Source organism: Brachycentrus maculatus, unplaced genomic scaffold (genome assembly GCF_059751285.1).
Source record: "Brachycentrus maculatus isolate JH-2025_06_01 unplaced genomic scaffold, ASM5975128v1 h1tg000093l, whole genome shotgun sequence".
Lineage (NCBI taxonomy): Eukaryota > Metazoa > Arthropoda > Insecta > Trichoptera > Brachycentridae > Brachycentrus > Brachycentrus maculatus.
In genome coordinates, this window is record NW_028280847.1 from 299,164 (window position 1) to 317,410 (window position 18,247).

Consider the following 18,247-nt stretch of genomic DNA (forward strand, 5'->3'; position numbering starts at 1 on the left):
TATATAATACAGAGAATACTTAATTACATTATCGGTACAACGCAGATTGCATTTTGATATTTGGCCAAATGTTATGTGTATACGAACATGTTTACACATACCCAGCAGCCAGATGTGCTTAATTCTACCCAAGATTTATATTTTACAAAAAAGTGTCTGCTGTTTTGTGCCAAGAAATGACGATATCAAAGTTAGTAAATATCGCAAATCACTTGCGCAAATTGTTTTTACTAAAATTATATTACGGATATGCTTGATGCTTGAATAAAAAATAAGTAATTATAAACTTGTTAATTTCAATCGATTTACTAATTTAAGTGTTTTAAGACCTATCTTCACCAATGGTGCACTAGGCACCGAACGAGACGCGATGTTAACAAATTTGATCGGTAATTACAATAAGTTGTAATAATAAAAATAGTTAAAATAAAAAACAAACCGTAATAAAATAATGGTCTAGTCATACGTAAAGTGACGTCATGTTGAATTAATGGAAAAGCACATAAACTGGAGACAATTCATGAAATATTTCCCATTTAAAGCTCTTGATAGAAGGCTTCTTGACAGACCACTCTCGCAAAGCAATTTTTGAACTAAGTAGCGAAAATCATAAGAAAAAACCAAACGAAATAGAATCCCGATTTTACTCTTAATTTACGTTTAATAGCTTTCAATGTCTCTGTCACTGTCAAAATAAATCTAAATAAATGGAAATTTGGAAAATCACCACAGAGTTCCTAGAAGTGCTACAGTGTAGGCAGGGAAAGGGATCAGTAGTTAGTTAATACGAAATATTGCGAAGTAGGAACGCATATAAATTTACGTCAGAAATATGGTTTAACGCAACGAATGATGACTGCGTTCGCGATGGGTTTTTCACCATGGCCGTTGAACGCTGATAATTTTCGAGGGAATATATAATATGATGATTTCAACTGCATGAGAATACTGGTGAGAAGCAGCCTAATATATATTTTTAATGTGAAGTTTTTGTTGCAATGTCTAATTTCAAAGGCAATTTGAAAACGTGGATATGGCTGCCTAGCATTCTGAATTACATGTTACAACTTTATATGCCTCTCCTGAGACAATTAAAACATTTTACTTTGTCGTTGTTGCAGCTAACGAAGGTTAAAGGAGCTAAGGGTGAAGAACATATCGCTCACTCCTTTCAAGAACGTCATAAATCAAAATTCGTCAATTTTCAGTTGGGCATGTTTTCGGAATGTCCAGAAAATTTACTATATCCCAACAGAAGCGGCATATTTTTAACTTAATATTTACCCGCCACAGGGCAGAAAGTGTTGTTTTTGCATTTTGAAGAAAAGGTATTGTTTAATTATTTTTTAAAATAAACTTAATATTTTTTAAATGGAGATAAAACCTTCATGTTTTACTTTAAAAGATCTGTTGCACAGTAAAAAGTTCAGTAAGTGGCTTGATATTTATTTTTAATACATTGTATTATATTTTTGAACTTTAAAAACGTTCTCCTGAAAAATCGAGTTTTTTGATTTATGACGTTCTTGAAAGGAGTGAGCGATATCTTCCATATGGGAAAAGAGCATTGGCATTCGAGTCAGACTTACACAAACATATGTAAGAACGGGTGCTCTAACCATCGATACTTTGCTTTATTTGGACAAGCCACTTTTAATGCATGTAAACGAATCCAACTTCAATAACTCTAAAAAATAATGTAAGTGTAGAACAACAAAAACGATTTTTTAAACGTTCTCAAATCCAAAATGGTTTTTTGTTTGCGGTTTTGGTGATTTTAGGTTGAACGAGAATGATATCGCCCACATCCACGTATGCTATACCGTCAGCGTTCAGAGAGATCCACGTCCACGCACGAAGTTTCAATATTTTGAGGGAGTGCCGGAAGAGCCAATCTGCTGAACCGCGTTCAACGCTCTTGTCCCTCTCCCTCCCCTACCTTCCGCAGTGCCCCGCCACTCGTCGCACGCGGAGAATGTATTTCTGTATTCCACTCTGCGACTCCGTAAGCTGCAAGCTGCAAGCTAGTCTCCGAGCACTATCCGCTAATCGAAGCTATATGCTAGATTCTTAGTAACACGGGTACATGCCGTATACTATACTGTACACACATAGATTAACCATATGTCCAGAAAGTAAGAAGTGTTCCTTTTTTTAAATATTACAAAAAACGCGCACTTGTATTTTCGATTTGTTGAGAACGAAATAGAAGCTGTAGGCTTCTTGACAGACCACTCTCGCAAAGCAATTTTGAACTATGTAAGTAGCTAAAATTGTAAGAAAATGCCAAACGTTTTGTATCCCGATTTTACTCTGAATTTACAATTAATAGCTTTCAATATCCCTGTAACTGCCTAAATAAATGAAAATTTGGAAAATCACCACAGAGTTTCTAGAAGTGCCCAGCGTAGGTAGGGAAAGAAATAACGTACATCATGAGATGTCACCACGCTCACGACTTGACATATGTATAATATATACAGTATACCTAATAGGGTGCTATGTTGCAATTTAAGTACAATCTCGATAACAAGCCTTTGTGGGGTAAATTAAGTATTTATGTACAATAATTTGAACATATTTAAAATATTGTTTTTCAAAATTATTAATATCACACCAGAAGGTTACTTGTTATTTGAATCCGGGTCTTCTCAACACACATAGTGTAAAAATTACCATTTTTTTTATTTATCGCGGTTTTATTTTCCTAAATTACAATTGGTACGTTGGGCGCGACGCGCCACGCGGGCCTCGTGGCGGCGTCTCTCGTACCCCGATAACAGATAACGCGATCAGGCGATCAACCACAAATGATGTCTGACCACGTGCCTCGTGCCATAAACATCCAGCCACGGCCAGACTGCATTAAAACTCGATTTAATGTGTTCTGGCAGCACGGTGGATCCACGTTGTGAAAATTTACCAATGTTCCAACTCCCGGAAAATCAGATCGGATATTTGGATAAGCCTTTTCAACTAAGCCATATTTACTTTCGTTTTCGTTTCGTTCACTGGTGAAGGTCAACCGATAGCTATTATTATTTGTCACGAGTGCTAATATCGCAGATTGAGCAGCAGAGGGGTTATGCGTGCATATTTATAACACATGGGCACAATTATGCCGTTGTATTTTTATACCTTTTTCACCTTATTTTATGAAAAAGGATCCATACTCTTTCCGTATTTAATCGGTAATTTCGTAATTATAGAGCTAACAAAACTGAAATGTGCTTATATTAATAATAATAAATTACAATGATATGTACATTAGTTATTTATAAATAACTAGCTGTACCCGGTCACGCGTTGCTGTGGCTCAATCTAGTTAAATGAAATAGAAAGCACAAATTTATAATATATTTTAATGCACAATGCATGTCAGACAATTAAATTTATTAAATCAGCCAATGTTAGGATGTAAGCCCTGAAATTACTCAAGACTTCCATATTCTCATCTTAATATTGTACTGTATATTTCTTTATCCGTGCTGAGATCTCAAATACATTTAAACCTCGTTTTACGCCGGAGCTCCGTACCGAGAGACACGGGAGTAAAAAAAATCAGCGTAAAATTAACACAAATATAATGGACGACGTGTAATTAGGTTCCATGTCAAAGATTTTCAGAAAAATCTAACATATTTTTTTAGCCTATAAGTATATAAAATAAATTGTAAATGTATCTTAAAGTTTAAATTCGTTTACAAAATAAATAATCTCTTAATATAATAAATATTTTTTTATGAAATAAATACTAACACACCAGTTCGTCAGCACGAAATTAAATTCTTACGCTTTTTTGAAAAAAAAAACATCCAATTTCATTTCCTTTGGTTATCGCTTCCTTGCTTGCAGAATCATAGCATAAGGGCGAGCGGCAGCTATTCCTAAATGTGAATGGTTTTGGCCCTTATGTTCATAGTTAGTTTAATTTCATGTATTTCTTGTAGAAATTCTGGTAGAACTCAAATAGAAATTCTGGTAGGATCTAAACTTATAGGCCTTATGACCTATCAACGGCTGGCTCAGTGGTCACTTTATACATTAATGTAAAGTTCACCGTTGTGTCCATGATTGAGCATCCGTGTTGATTTGATTTTTTGGAGTTGTATTTACATCGTATTTTCAATGGCTACTTCGTATGTCATGTCGGTTGGAACTGCCATCTGTTGAAAAGGGAAAAGTTTCCTTTTTTATTACAGGCGAAAATTGTATTAATTTTATTTTCAATTAAAATAGTTTTCAAAATATCATTATTCTTTTTTTGATCGGTTCATTTATACTTACAATATTTTAAATATGTTCAAATCTTCTATACCTACAAAAAACCGAATGTGTTTCTTCAACATTCCTTTTACGAAAAGTAGTTTCATTTTTTTATTAGTAACATAGTAAACATTTTTAAAACTATTTTTAGTTATATATCTAAACAATTTTACTAGGGTATAATATATTTTTTAGCTGTACCTTTCCAAAAATGAGACAAGCTCTTATGCTTGGAGAGGGAGTTATCTTGTTTAATTTATTTTTACTATTTTTATTGAATAAATAGTCTTTGTATTTATATAGTATTCGTTAAGTTTTTTTAAGAGTGTTTATATCAATAATATAAAATAAAGTAGGTGCATTATATATATAATAAACCTAGAAAATATCATGATTGTACCTAGCCTTTTTGACACCCCAGACTTGACGCCATAGGTGACGTGTGGACTGGTGCCAGAATACAAAACGAAACGTTATTGGGTCGATTCCCGACAGAAAAAAGCCGGTAATGTGATATTGTTTTATCTTGATCATGTAAAAGGTTTTTGAAAAGTTCTTCAATATTTTAATATCTATAACGTTTTCTTACTGCGCTTTAGTGGCTGCATATATCTACAAAAAACTATATTTCGCTTCAACCGATAATAGTGTTTAGAGTTGAAAAAAAAAATTATTCATTGATTCGGCAGTCACATTGTGGTAAGATCTATCCATTTTTAATTTAATTTTTACTTGGTAAATACCATTATTTCTTAAAATCTTATGTGACACGTATTTTGATACATATCGCATAATTTTCAGACACCGTATGTGATGTCATTCTAAATTTTAGAGTGGGTCCTTAGGACGTTGAATGTTGAAGAGGGAGAGGAGCTGTTACTTTTTATTTATTTATTTTTTATTTATTATCAGTGGGAACATTGACAGAATCGAAACACGTGTCACTATTGATTTTAAGAAATAGTGGTATTTACTCAGTAAAAATTCAATTGAAAATGAAATGTTCATATCTCAATTAACAAAAATGTCTTTCTTACATAGTCTTAGTGTTTCATTAATTACAATTTCCATCAGAATCAGAAAAATACAGTAATCTGACCGACGAAAAATAATGTTGATTATGATTGCCTCAACAGTCAAAATAGAATGATAAATTAGGACAATAACATGATAAGATTGTATGAAGCGCGGAATGAACAACGGACATAATATTTACCTGATCGTTTATCGCGAAAAGTAATCCACGAAAACACAGGGACATCAGGAAATTTCCACTGTCGCGCCACGCCAAGCCGTTAGCTGGATTCAATCAATAATATCATACAGGGTGCACCGTAAGTCCATAACGTCTATAACATGGAGACGTGGTCTGCAGTGCATCTGTCTTATATGGAACAACTCGACACATCCGCGGTCCGCAGTCATCAGTATGAAGATGTTCCTCTCAGCTGCCAACTCATTGAAGGTCGCATCACCTCCGAGTAACTTCCTAAGATGACAAATGTTTATCACTGTACTGGAATAAATAAAATGTAAAAAAGAAAACAACTTTATAGTTTTTACTACATTTATTTGATTCGTCCTGGTTATTATTACCTGGTTTCTTCGTTACCGATATCGTCAAACCAGTCTGATGATGTCGGTAACGACGAAACCCGGTCGCTGGACAATTAAAACAGATATGGAAAAAAATTATATAGTTGTTGGTTGTTGATGTATAACATTAGGTTGAGGAAAAGTAATTTGATATTTTTCGATTTATTTCAATGCTTTATAAAAAGTATTACAATCATCCGATTTAAGTCAAATATGCGCCGTTCTGTTGGATAAATTGATGCCAATGAGAATTCAACTTCATAATGCCCGTAAAAGCCCTTGTTCCTTTTGACACAAAACTCGGAAAACCAATTTTCACGGGCATTTCATTTTAAAATCGTGTAGTACTCGCACATGACTGAAATTCCAACTAATGCGAGCATATTTTTTTTTGGAGTGATTTACAACTTTTGAAAAAAAACGCTATTGTACCTACATTGTTTACTGATATATTTTTTATCTGACCTCTAGTTTTACCTGCATAAAACATGTTTTTAATCATTCATAACATAATAAGTGCGAACGATTCCTATCTTTCATGATTTAATTGATTACCTAAGTACAAAATAATATTATAAATTAGCACACAAATACAATGTTAAAAAATATGTGATTATACAAGTAACTCGATTACAATTGGCGCACTAGTATGTGTAAGCCACGTTTTATAATACATATAGTATTATGGATACCCAATACTTATTGTTACTTATTATGTGTAGAACGACACGCTGTCTGGGTACACGAACTTCAAACAACTGCCAAATTATCATCGAGCGTTTTTGTTTTTCCATAGTACCTATACTATTTTACATCTTAAGTTTTGTAAGTAATGTAAAGTATCATTATGGATAATAATATTTTATTGAATTCTTTGAATCCTTCTCCAAACTAAATGGAGCACATGGAACTGCATGTGAGGGCAACATCTTAGGATAAGTTCTGAGCTTCAAGTGCAAATCCAAGTTTATTTCTGTGGTATCTAATAGTACTTACGAGACCCAGGACCTCGTGCACGGTAACCAAACGAGATAATCATTATACTTCTGAAGCGGACGTTAAAATTTATATGTATGAAATCTTTTTGAAATCTCATCAACACTATGTTTAATACGAATTCCGCTAGATATCGCTGGATAAATAACATAATCATAGATGAAGCCGAAATATATATGGCCTCGAATTGAATTCTATACAGGTCACAGGGACTCCGGCGCGCACGTACATTTTTTTTGTCACGTAAGCATACACACATCGATATTGTCTCCCCACGTGGTCTAAGACGAGGGAAACGAACATTCTACGATTTTCAGGAACATTTCGTGTATTTTTAATTTTTTCAGGATTTTTTAGACGTCAGAAGTAAATATTTATATTTGAGACTTTACAACTTTGCAATAGAAGTCACCTTGTCGGCAACTTCTATTTTTATGTCTCATATCTCAGTCGTTGTATTAAATATTTAATAAACAGAAATAAATATTTAATATTTCCATGCAAATTTTGTAATGCTGTATGGGATGATGTATTTCTCCATCTCTCGCATTAAATCTCTCTTATTCTTTTCATAAGTTTTCCTTCTTCCACGTATACGGTGTTTTCATAGATGCCGTACTACTTTTTAAAGGGGGCAGTATTCTATTAAACTTCCGGATTTCCAAGGCTGTAAAAATGCTTTAGCGGTCTCGTATATCGATATCATTATGTAAAAATGAAAAACTGCCATTTTATTTAAGACGATTAGGTAGGTATCTAGTAAGTCTTCCCGGCGCGGAGGGGCGGGCTTAGAGAAACATAATTGGATCACATTGTTATGTACGTAACTCGAACATTGGAACTTGGAACATTGTTATTTAATCTTTGGAAAATCGCTTTAGGATTTGGGACAGTTTTTTTTTTAACATACTCATTAGTAAAGGGTATCACAATATATTTGATTCAAAAGAAAACTTTTAGTAGGTATCTAAAATTTAAATTATCAATATCACGTTTCCTCAGTAATTTAATAAAAAAAGAGATTTAATGTCCTGTTATAAACAAAAAAGATCGCGGATCTTGTCATTTTTCAGTTGTCCCTTTGCCATTATCGATGGTCGTGATATCTTGCAATGGGGTTTTGGTACATAAAATCATATTTCATATTCATCGACATTCTGTAGAGCTTCACACGATACTGCATTTTCAGTTTCGATGAAACGTATTTTAAAATGTTTAATGAAACGACATGAAACACACAAAAACCAAACTACAATACGCATAAATATGTGATACTACATGGAGTGCTAGGGTATCAGAAATAATCTATCTACCATATCCGTCTTTATAAAAATTCACTTTATGAAATGAAAACTTCATTTATGGAAAAAAAGCTTAAAAAGTTGTAATTTTTCAGGAATATAGGAAGACGGAAGATTTCATTCGGAATTAGATAGTGTAGGGAGATATGCACATCAGCCAAGGCTGCTGTAAGCAGATAATAATAATTTTCCGCTAGAAATAAAATGGCCGCGTTCTTGGTGCGTAGTTTTTGTATGGGATTTGTACATTCGGAACAAAAAGTGAAAAATGCCGGCCCGGCGTGAACACGCGTCTGGGGGCAGGACTAGATTGCGAGCGATTTTTGTTGCTAGTCCACGCGGCTTGGACAGCGGCGGTACAAATCAGTGGTACATATTGTTAATTTGTTTTGGTATTGCATCATTCGAGTTTCAAAAGGTTAACGAGCTGACCAATATGTATCTACCTACCTACATTCAATTTAATCAAAACTCCGCTTACGTACTATGTATTTGCGTATTTACATGACGTGTGCTTAGAAAATAGGTACTTACATATTAATAATAACATATCTACCAATACAAAAAAAATATTTCTTTATTTCCATGGTATTTAATATTATTGTTTTTCCGACTAATAAAATAATAGTAAAAAAATACTCATACGAGTACTAACCTACTACTTCACCGCAAGTTTTATTGTACTATACGGTGAGAACTGAATTGCATTTGGCCTTTTCCGTTTGAATGCGGCTGTCAAATTGATAAGCGGAAACACCGAAGCACCGATACCTCAAAAAAGCGCAGTAGTCCAGAAATTCCATGCGGGGAGAGTAACAAAATAAATATTTTTACTTTAATATTTATTAAATATAACCCTAACGCTGATACCTGAAGCGCGGGACTGATTATCTTGCCTTCACTTAATCAATAATCACGATAACACTGCATCGATGAGATGCTGTTTCCTAAACATCATCGATGCTCAACCAGTGCTCCGCGAAATTATGAAACCCAATACTTAATGTTGGCTCATTTACTGTGCGATTTGAGTTGCAAATATAATGGCTAGATGGCAGCACCCTTGCAAAGTGAAGTTGTGTGCGCTCCATTCAGAACAGCGGTCAAGATATCTTTGACGCTATATCATCATACTTAGAACAATTGAAAATATCATAAGATATTTGTGTAGCAATTTATACAGACGGTGCTCCATCAATGGTAGGTTCATTAACATAATTTGTGACCCTTGATTTATGAACTATGGCTTAGCAATTTTGATGAAGAAATGAGAGTAGCTATATGAAATATTAAACTTGATATGGCTGAAATTTGTAAAGGCCAACAGGCTTAGGTGTCACGTTAAATAATTTTCGCCGCAAAAAGTTTCATTGGATTAGTATTCATGTTTTTACGTATTTTTTTAATTAATGTAACTTTTAACATGTCTGTAATATTTTTTAAAAGTTTTCTTTGTATGTTTTTATATATTTACTTTTGCTGCGAATTTTCCTTACGATCAAAAGATCTCCCTGACTTCAAAAAGGTTCAGAGCCACTGATCTAGACCTTAATGACATTTCGGCTGTCCAAACTTAAACACAGTAAGGGGCATTTTCTTAGTACGTTTTTTTTGCATTTTTGGACTAAGTAGAATCTACTTAGTCCAAAAAATGCAAAAAAAAACGTACCAGAGAAAAAATGTCCCTAACTGTGTTTTGAGTTTGGACAGCCGATTTGTCTGTAATTTTGCATGCCCTATTAAGACGATCAGGTAGTAGATACGACATTCGTAAGTTTCCCAAATAACCGGCGAGTGTAGAAATTAATTAATTGCAAAGTGTATTAAGATTATTTTTAATAATAATAATAATGTGATATTTTATCCCCGGTGACCTCGTTTGCATAGCGTTTATTACGATAATAAAATGATAAACTTATTTTGGGATTTATCTGCCGTGTTCCAGTTACCTAATAATTTTTATATTTTATCATTAATTTGAGACCTGGGACTGTAACCTCTCAGACTTAGTAAAATTGCCCAACGAGTGTTAACTTCTTCTTTTTCATGTGACCTGTCAGGTCCCCCTGCCGTCCGGAACAACTCCTCCTCTTAACCCGGTCCTGCCGAGAATGTTGAGAGTTTCTCTTCCACATTCATGCATCTCCACGAGGAGAACTTGGCATGATCGAGTATTTAAATTACTTTAAAGTTTACAACATTTTGATTGTGTCCAAATACTTGTTCACAAAATCTGGATTATCTCCAATTACAATCTTAATTAATTATTTATTTGTATAAAGTATTTGGACACACTCAAAATGTTGTAAATAAATTATCCGGTCAAATTATAAGCTTAAATAATAAAAATGAAAATGGTATTTTCTGGCGTTTCTCATGTGTGTGATTATAATCCAGGATTCGGATCTCACATACTAATATAAGAGTTTCTGCTTAGTAAAAAGCTTACATCTCACCAATAGATGTATCTAGTGAAGTTCTAGTGATTCAAGAACAAGGTTTCTAAATTGGTTCATATATATAGAACTTGCAAGAATTTGAGTAGTGTGTTTGTCAATAATGGGTAGAATTGGTGAATGTTACACGTGTGTAAAGTGATCACTTAAACCAGCCTATGACGGTCGTCAGCCCCGTAAATGCCCAGACTTCCATATTCTTATTCATCTTTGATGAGATGTCAAAAAATAATACTCTAAAGTTGTTTGATCAGGAGTCGGAATAATCGGCGGATATGTTCATACATACCCGCCAATTGTTCCTGACGATTATTCAAGTACATTAAATACTCGATCATGACAAACTTTCCCCAGTCTTTCTCTGCTCTTATTTTTAATTACATTCGCCTCACAAATTCATTATACTGCTTCTCTAAAGTTGTTATTCTGTTAGAGATAGGGTACCGTGAAAGCCCTAAGTATTTAGATGAACTGAAATGTTTAACCGGAATACCGGAATGCTCCCAACGTACAGTACCGTGAAATAAATGACAAAGTAATCATTCTAAATAATCCTTTGCAGTTAATTGTGAATTTGACTTTTACCAGAACGTTAAGCAAACCGGCCCAGGATTGTGTCTGAAAACCGGGACGTCTGGTAAGCCTTAGGGAGTTCGACCACTACACGGAATTACACAGAATTTTACCGTCCGGCACGTCAGTTAGCGTTTTTAAACGACGATTTTACGATGGAATTTACGCGCAACGTTTTCACGCACCGATCAAGAGCTCCGATCCGAAGAAAGATGGACAAAAGCACAAGCTAATCCAAGTCAATCGTCGTTTTAAAACGCTAACTGACGTGCCGGACAGTAAAATTACACGGAATTAAAATTACTCTCCAAGCACAAGAGCTCAGTCTCTTTTTTGGAGAGGCACAGCGAATCGAAAACTGTATAAATGTTTAGAAATTGTATTATGTTGTACTTAAAAATGTAACTATATTAAATAAATAAAACAAAATTACACGGAATTCCGGGTAGTGGACAAGCGCCCTTAGGCTAAGCATCACGTGCGAATTGGCACTTTCGTATTTGGAACGACCTACCTCGACCCTGAAATGGCACCCAGGGCCGTCCTTAGGGGTGCGCGACAGGTGCGACAGACTCGCGCTTAGAGAACCTAGCGGTAGGAATCTCAATCCAAAATCTTTTTAGATTGAGATTCCGTCCGCCCAAATGTTTGGAAGAAAGTTACGGAAGAATCTATAATTCCTGAATACGATATTATGTAGGTACATTGTGCTTAATGCGTTTTATTAAGGAAATGAAATAATTATGATACATATTATAACAAATATTTTATTGGAACTGATAAGACGCGGACGTTACTTGAGGCCAGACAATGTTTATCTCGAGGGTCACCTTTCCAATATCCATAAACCTCGTCGTACGTACGATTGATGAGTTTAGTGCTGTATTTTCCCATTTCAAAATGACAATTTTCTTTCCATATAGCAATAATATCCTTCGTCTTGAATTCCTTCCCTAACGTCTTCTTTATCTTATCGACTATATTCAGAGATTGTAAAGGACACGACTGATCACCTTATCTTCTTAAAATTAACGATCAACTCAACACTGCCCGATCCGATGCGGTGCCGTATGCACCATTGGACGCGGATAGGTATGAGAGAAGAAAATTACTTTTGTATAACACGACTATACCACGCATAAAAAAATCAGTTTAAACAGGTGTTCTTTGAATTTTCAGCACCATTCTAAAAATAATAATTTATGAATTTTTATTGTGTACATATTTATTTTCGACACGGTTTTCAAAGGTGAAATGAGTTTGTCTACAGACATTATTTTCTTTGTTTTTCAATAAATCAGGTGGGTATGATAAATATAAATTCTTAGTAGGTACATGTGTAGTTAACAGGATTTTGCAATATTCGACTGTATTCGCAAGACTCTGCGAATCATTAGCTAGAGGTTCAAACGCATTCGTGTTTGTGTTTGGATTGCTGATCGTTTTCGATCATTCGTTTTGAATTGCGCTTCGCCTGTTTCCACTCGTCATCGACTGGTTAGTCACACCCACGATTTGTGTGAAATGCAATCTGAATAGAGTCTTATGTCTGAATGATATCCAACTCTTGTTTGGCTCAAATTTAATTGTCGCCTAGTCAATAAGTACCGCAAAATAAAGGAATCTAGTTAAATCAAAATAATAAACCCATGGAACCCTAATATTGTGCATTACTGTTTTACCTAATATGTACTGTATGTTCCCGAAGACTCTGATAAGAGTTTACAGAGTTTACAGAGAGACACCCTTCGCTTTCACCTTTTCCTTTCTTCTCCCATCAAGGCGACCAAAAACACACGACTTTTTTGTGCGCGAACCAGGGCTGATCATTAACCGAGATGACCGTAAGAGTAAGGACATACTGGACGAGGGGAGTACATACTTACAATTTTCTTCAATCGTACTTCCTAAGCGTCCAGGTAAGTTTGTATTTACAAAGATGGCAGGCAACATTGTACACGAGTACTCGTACACAATACAATACGTGTTTAGATGACAAGCCGGACGTTACTTTGAATTTTGATATCACTCACATCTACAATATTATTTTAATACCTGCTCTCTCGAGACCAATACTTTTTTTTATAAAAAATAAAGCAAATAATGGAAATCCATATTTTGTGTATTCTTTTCGCAAAAAATGTCCCCGAAATTATCAAATGAGATAAATTTTTGTTAATGTTTAAATGTGAAAAAATATATAATGAAGCATACCGTTTTGAAGAACATTTTGAATTTTTTCGATAGTTATAATTCCAATAGAAAATATGCGTAAAGAATGGCTGATAAACGATTGAGTTCTAGTTTTACGCCATCTATCCTGAATTCGATTTCACTCCAAATTTATATTTACTGCATTTACAAACGAATGTATATGTGGAACTTTTTTGTATAAAGTCCCCACGCAGCGCTAGTAGGTTTGGAGAAGAAAAATATTCTTAAATTTTTGGCAAAAACTATATTGTTGTTGATTTGTCCCTTTTTCAGAATGTTACGGGCTTCAAAATAAGGGGGCCCCAAAATAAAATCAAACAAGTTTAGAGCTGTATACTATGTATAATGAGGAAGTTGAATTTAATTTTATGCATCGCTCCCTTGAGGTAATTTTTCATGAAAACGGAGATATATATTAGCGATTATTATTTTTTATTTTATTTTAAAGAGTAAAAAAAATAATTACATGGTTAAATTTTAAACTGCGAAAAAACAGTTAAATAAAATTCAATAGTATACATACCGTCATTATTCGTTGGCTTTTCCGATCAATTTTAATAATCGAATAAAATCATTCGATTCATCCCATTTATTATGTACATCGTTTTTTTTGTGTATTATACGTATTGTCGTTTTTTTAATGCGTTCTCACGAATTTCGCTTAGCAAATAACTTTTGATTATTGCGTAAGGCTATCATGATAACTATAATAATTAATGATATCTTGTTTATTTTTAAATTATTATTTTAGGTAAATGATTTACGAAAAACATTTATGAAATATCATTTGTGTCATTCATTATTTATTATAATATAACACTTTCCTAATCTCAAACATCACTTTTAAACTTTTTAAATTTAAAATAAAAAACTACCTAACTAACCATCACGCCGCTTCCCCGCAGGGGTAGGCAGAGAGAATCGAACGCCACACCATTCTGTCTTTGCAAACATTCTTCGCCTCTTCTACATTCATGCATCTCCTCATACGCACCCGACGAATATATATATATATATATATATATATATATATATATATATATATATATATATATATATATATATATATATATATATATATATATATATATATATATATATATATATATATATATATATATATATATATATATATATATATATATATATATATATATATATATATATATACCTAGTTGATTTTTATGTATTGCTTCGCTGGCAATGAGGCAATAAATATAAATATAACTACATTGATTTAATTGGTTAGTTTTATAACACGCTGCATATAATATAACAAAAATATTGAACAATTAACTTAACCATAACGATTTATTACCACCGGTCGATATAAAAATTAAACTTAATTAAAATAAATAGTGATTTTGCTGTGCCTTTACTGGTTTGAGAGTGGTTTCTGTTTTTTCAGAAAAAAAAAACAAATATATCGTAATATTCTGAGAGAGCAAATAAGTAAAGAAAAAACAAATAAATAAATCTATATAGGGAAATTAAATCATACTGAAATGGTGTCAATAAAAAATATGGATTACAACTATAACTAAGAAAGTCATCCGATATTTTTTGACAATTCATTTCATTTTTTAGATCCAAATATTTTAAATATTTTTATTTAAAGATATCAGCAATAAATCATAAATTATGTATAAATCATAAATTATTGCACATTTACGTATATCACATTGAAATATTTATTATTATTTTTCTTTAAAAATATCATAATAGGATTTTATAAATGTCCAAATCATTCGAGGTTAATATAAAATTCACGTCGAGGAGCACGCATCTTACCGACTTATCACTTTACGACACGCACGGACGCGTGTCGTGGATTTGCCATCTCTGGCGTAGGTAGAGATATGCGTTAGCCTTGCTGATAATTTAATAAGACTCCAAATTACTTTCTTTTATTTGTACGTCCTTGAAGTCCCGCTCCAGATGCTAAGATTTACTTACATTCTTAGTATAATAATATCGTATTTTACCTCTTCTAAGCCCAGTTTACATTGGTAAATTTAATAGGTTCATGTCTAGAATGAGTTTCTACTGTCGTGTCTAATGCACGAAGCATTACCCCTACCGCGTTTCTTTACTGCTTCATGATTTATTTGGTATAATTGGTATGCACATTGAAGGGCTACATTGCCATGAAGCAATATCTTTCGACCTACACAAAAAATAGACTAGCGTGAATGTCACTTTTTATTTCATTTTCAATACATTTGTACCTTCAGGAAGCATTATTATTAAATAATTGTTACTTTTCAGTTACCATATTGGTATGTTATTGGTATTTGTTGGTGCACTGATTGCCGTGATTAGCTTTTAATGTTCGTACCTGAAAACCGAATATGTAATGTAACGACTTCTTTTCGAAAAAAGTTTAGTTTTTTAATTATATCACCCATGTCTAGTAACTACACTTTTCATTTTCTAACTAAATATTTTTAACAAAGAGCTATTACGCTGTTTTAGTTGATGTCGACTTTCGTTCTCTCCACCAAGTTGTCCAATGTAAACGGTGCCTACACATTATCTAGTTTTCTAGGAACATATTTTTAGAACTCCCACGTGAACTAGTTGCGAGTAACTTGTAAAATTGCATGAAAAGGTGTTTAAAAATACGCCGTGTTTAATGTTCTCTATCACTCTTCCATGTAACTTCCCAACGAGTCATACGAGAATCATGTAGTGTTTCAAGATAACTCGTCAGATCATACGAATTACATTACTTGAAGGAATATAATAATACCCGAATTATTTATTTCGCGGTGCCTAATTGAAGATTTTATTTCACACAACGTAAAATAAATTTGTTTTACATATTCTACATATTTTTTTCTACTCCAGAGCTCTGTTATCTAGTAAAGTAAACTTCAATGTGTTTCTTGTACTTCATTTTCAAGTCTTTTTTCAAATTGTTGACACATGTATTGTTTGGATTTTGTCACAAAAACAATGTTATAAATCTTATATGATATTATCATTAAAACGAAATTTCAGCTACATGCTTCTTATATTTTTTGTTTATAAAAAAATATATATAAAAAGGTTTGTAGCACGTTTTTTAGGAATAGCAAAGAGCGAATGTTAATGTGTCTTAAGTAAATGTATAAGTACAATAATTTGACAGTTGTTTTAGGACCTGAAGTTCGGTTGTTTTAGGACCTGAAGTTCGGGCAATACGTGTACGTGTGACGTCACATGTGTCCCATTTGCAGCACGAAAATATGTCTACCTATATTTAAAAAAACACCACTTACATGTAGGTCATGTTAACTAATCTTGCAATACAGGTATCCTTTTGTAGACAGGCGGCGTGGCTGAGTTAGACGCTCGACTGCGAAACAGGCGTCGCGGACTCGATTCCCGCCAATACAAAATAAATTCAAGAAATATTTATTTTCAATTGGTCTGGGTATGCTGTATTTTAAACATTAACTTTCCTCATTCATACTATCTTTTCTCCAGAAAAGCCTTTAAGAAGTAGAGGCTTTGGGGGTTATTCCTTTAAATAAAGAAAAAAATGTATATGATTTTAAAATATTTTACACTAGTTTTTTTCACGGTGTTTTACGGCTAGGGAATACAGTTTCGATGTTCTTTTGTAATCCCGGGAATAAGACAACTCACAAAATGTTATGTTTTAACATAATGTTGTATTTTTAACCAAATATTTTGTTTTATTGATTTGTAATGAGTTTTAAGCAAACGTTCAGGGTAACAACATAGTACGTGTTATACGTGTTGTATAAACCTGCTGTATATTATTTTGGGTCCATCTCCATACTTTTTATTGAGGCTGAAGCGAGTTCCGATTTTCCTTTCGGGACTATGCCGTGATTTTTTAATAAGTTTTACATTCAGCCATTTTCAGTGGCGTGCATTCCACATGGGCATATAAAGTATCACCTCCCTTTCTTACTCGAATATAAATGTAAATTAAATGAAAATTTCAAATTAAACAAATTTATCACATTCTTGTAAGCAAATACAATTTTCTAACTATATACCCCTAATCGCAGCGCCGACCGCAGTACTATGCAACTAGAACAAAGGAAAAACATTTAAGGTTTTTCCTTTGTCCTAGGATATCATTATTTATTTAATTAGAAATTGAATAAATAAAAGTAACAGTTCAAAAGAAATTAGAACTCGCATATTTATTTTTATCACAAAGAATATTTTGGCAGCAACAGAGTACACGTGTTGATAGTTCTTACACAAGCATCTTTAAATAACGAATCAAGATCTCGCGGTCCTCTCTAAATGATCGCTTAAGTTTATTGTATTGTGGTCACACTACGGTATCGCTATAAGGTTGCTTAATTTATCCGTAACTAGATTAAAGCAGACTTTTTTTGCATTTGAGTGAGGTAAATATTCATTCAATGTGAATATTTCCCCCTGCTTTTATTTTCATTAATACAGTAAGTGGGATACGTACACACACACACACACACATATATATGTATATATATATATATATATATATATATATATATATATATATATATATATATATATATATAGATATATATATATATATATATATATATATATATATATATATATATATATATATATAGATATATATATATATATATATATATATATATATATATATATATATATATATATATATATATATATATATATATATATATATATATATATATAAATATATACATATATATATATATATATATATATATATATATATATATATATATATATATATATATATATATATATATATATATATATATATATATATATATATATATATATATATATATATATATATATATATATATATATATATATATATATATATATATATAT

General features: G+C 32.7%; 1 long non-coding RNA gene across 1 annotated transcript in view; it reads right to left on the reverse strand.

Annotated features, from left to right (window-relative positions):
- Positions 1 to 3,681: 3,681 nt before the first annotated feature.
- LOC148310478 (uncharacterized) overlaps positions 3,682 to 18,247 on the reverse strand; it is a 29,831-nt gene continuing 15,265 nt past the window's right edge. Inside the window, exons 2-3 of the long non-coding RNA XR_015837390.1 lie at positions 5,483 to 5,755; positions 3,682 to 4,166 (exon numbers count right to left, since the gene is read on the reverse strand). This is a non-coding gene — a long non-coding RNA (uncharacterized LOC148310478). The remainder of the gene's footprint in view (positions 4,167 to 5,482; positions 5,756 to 18,247) is intronic.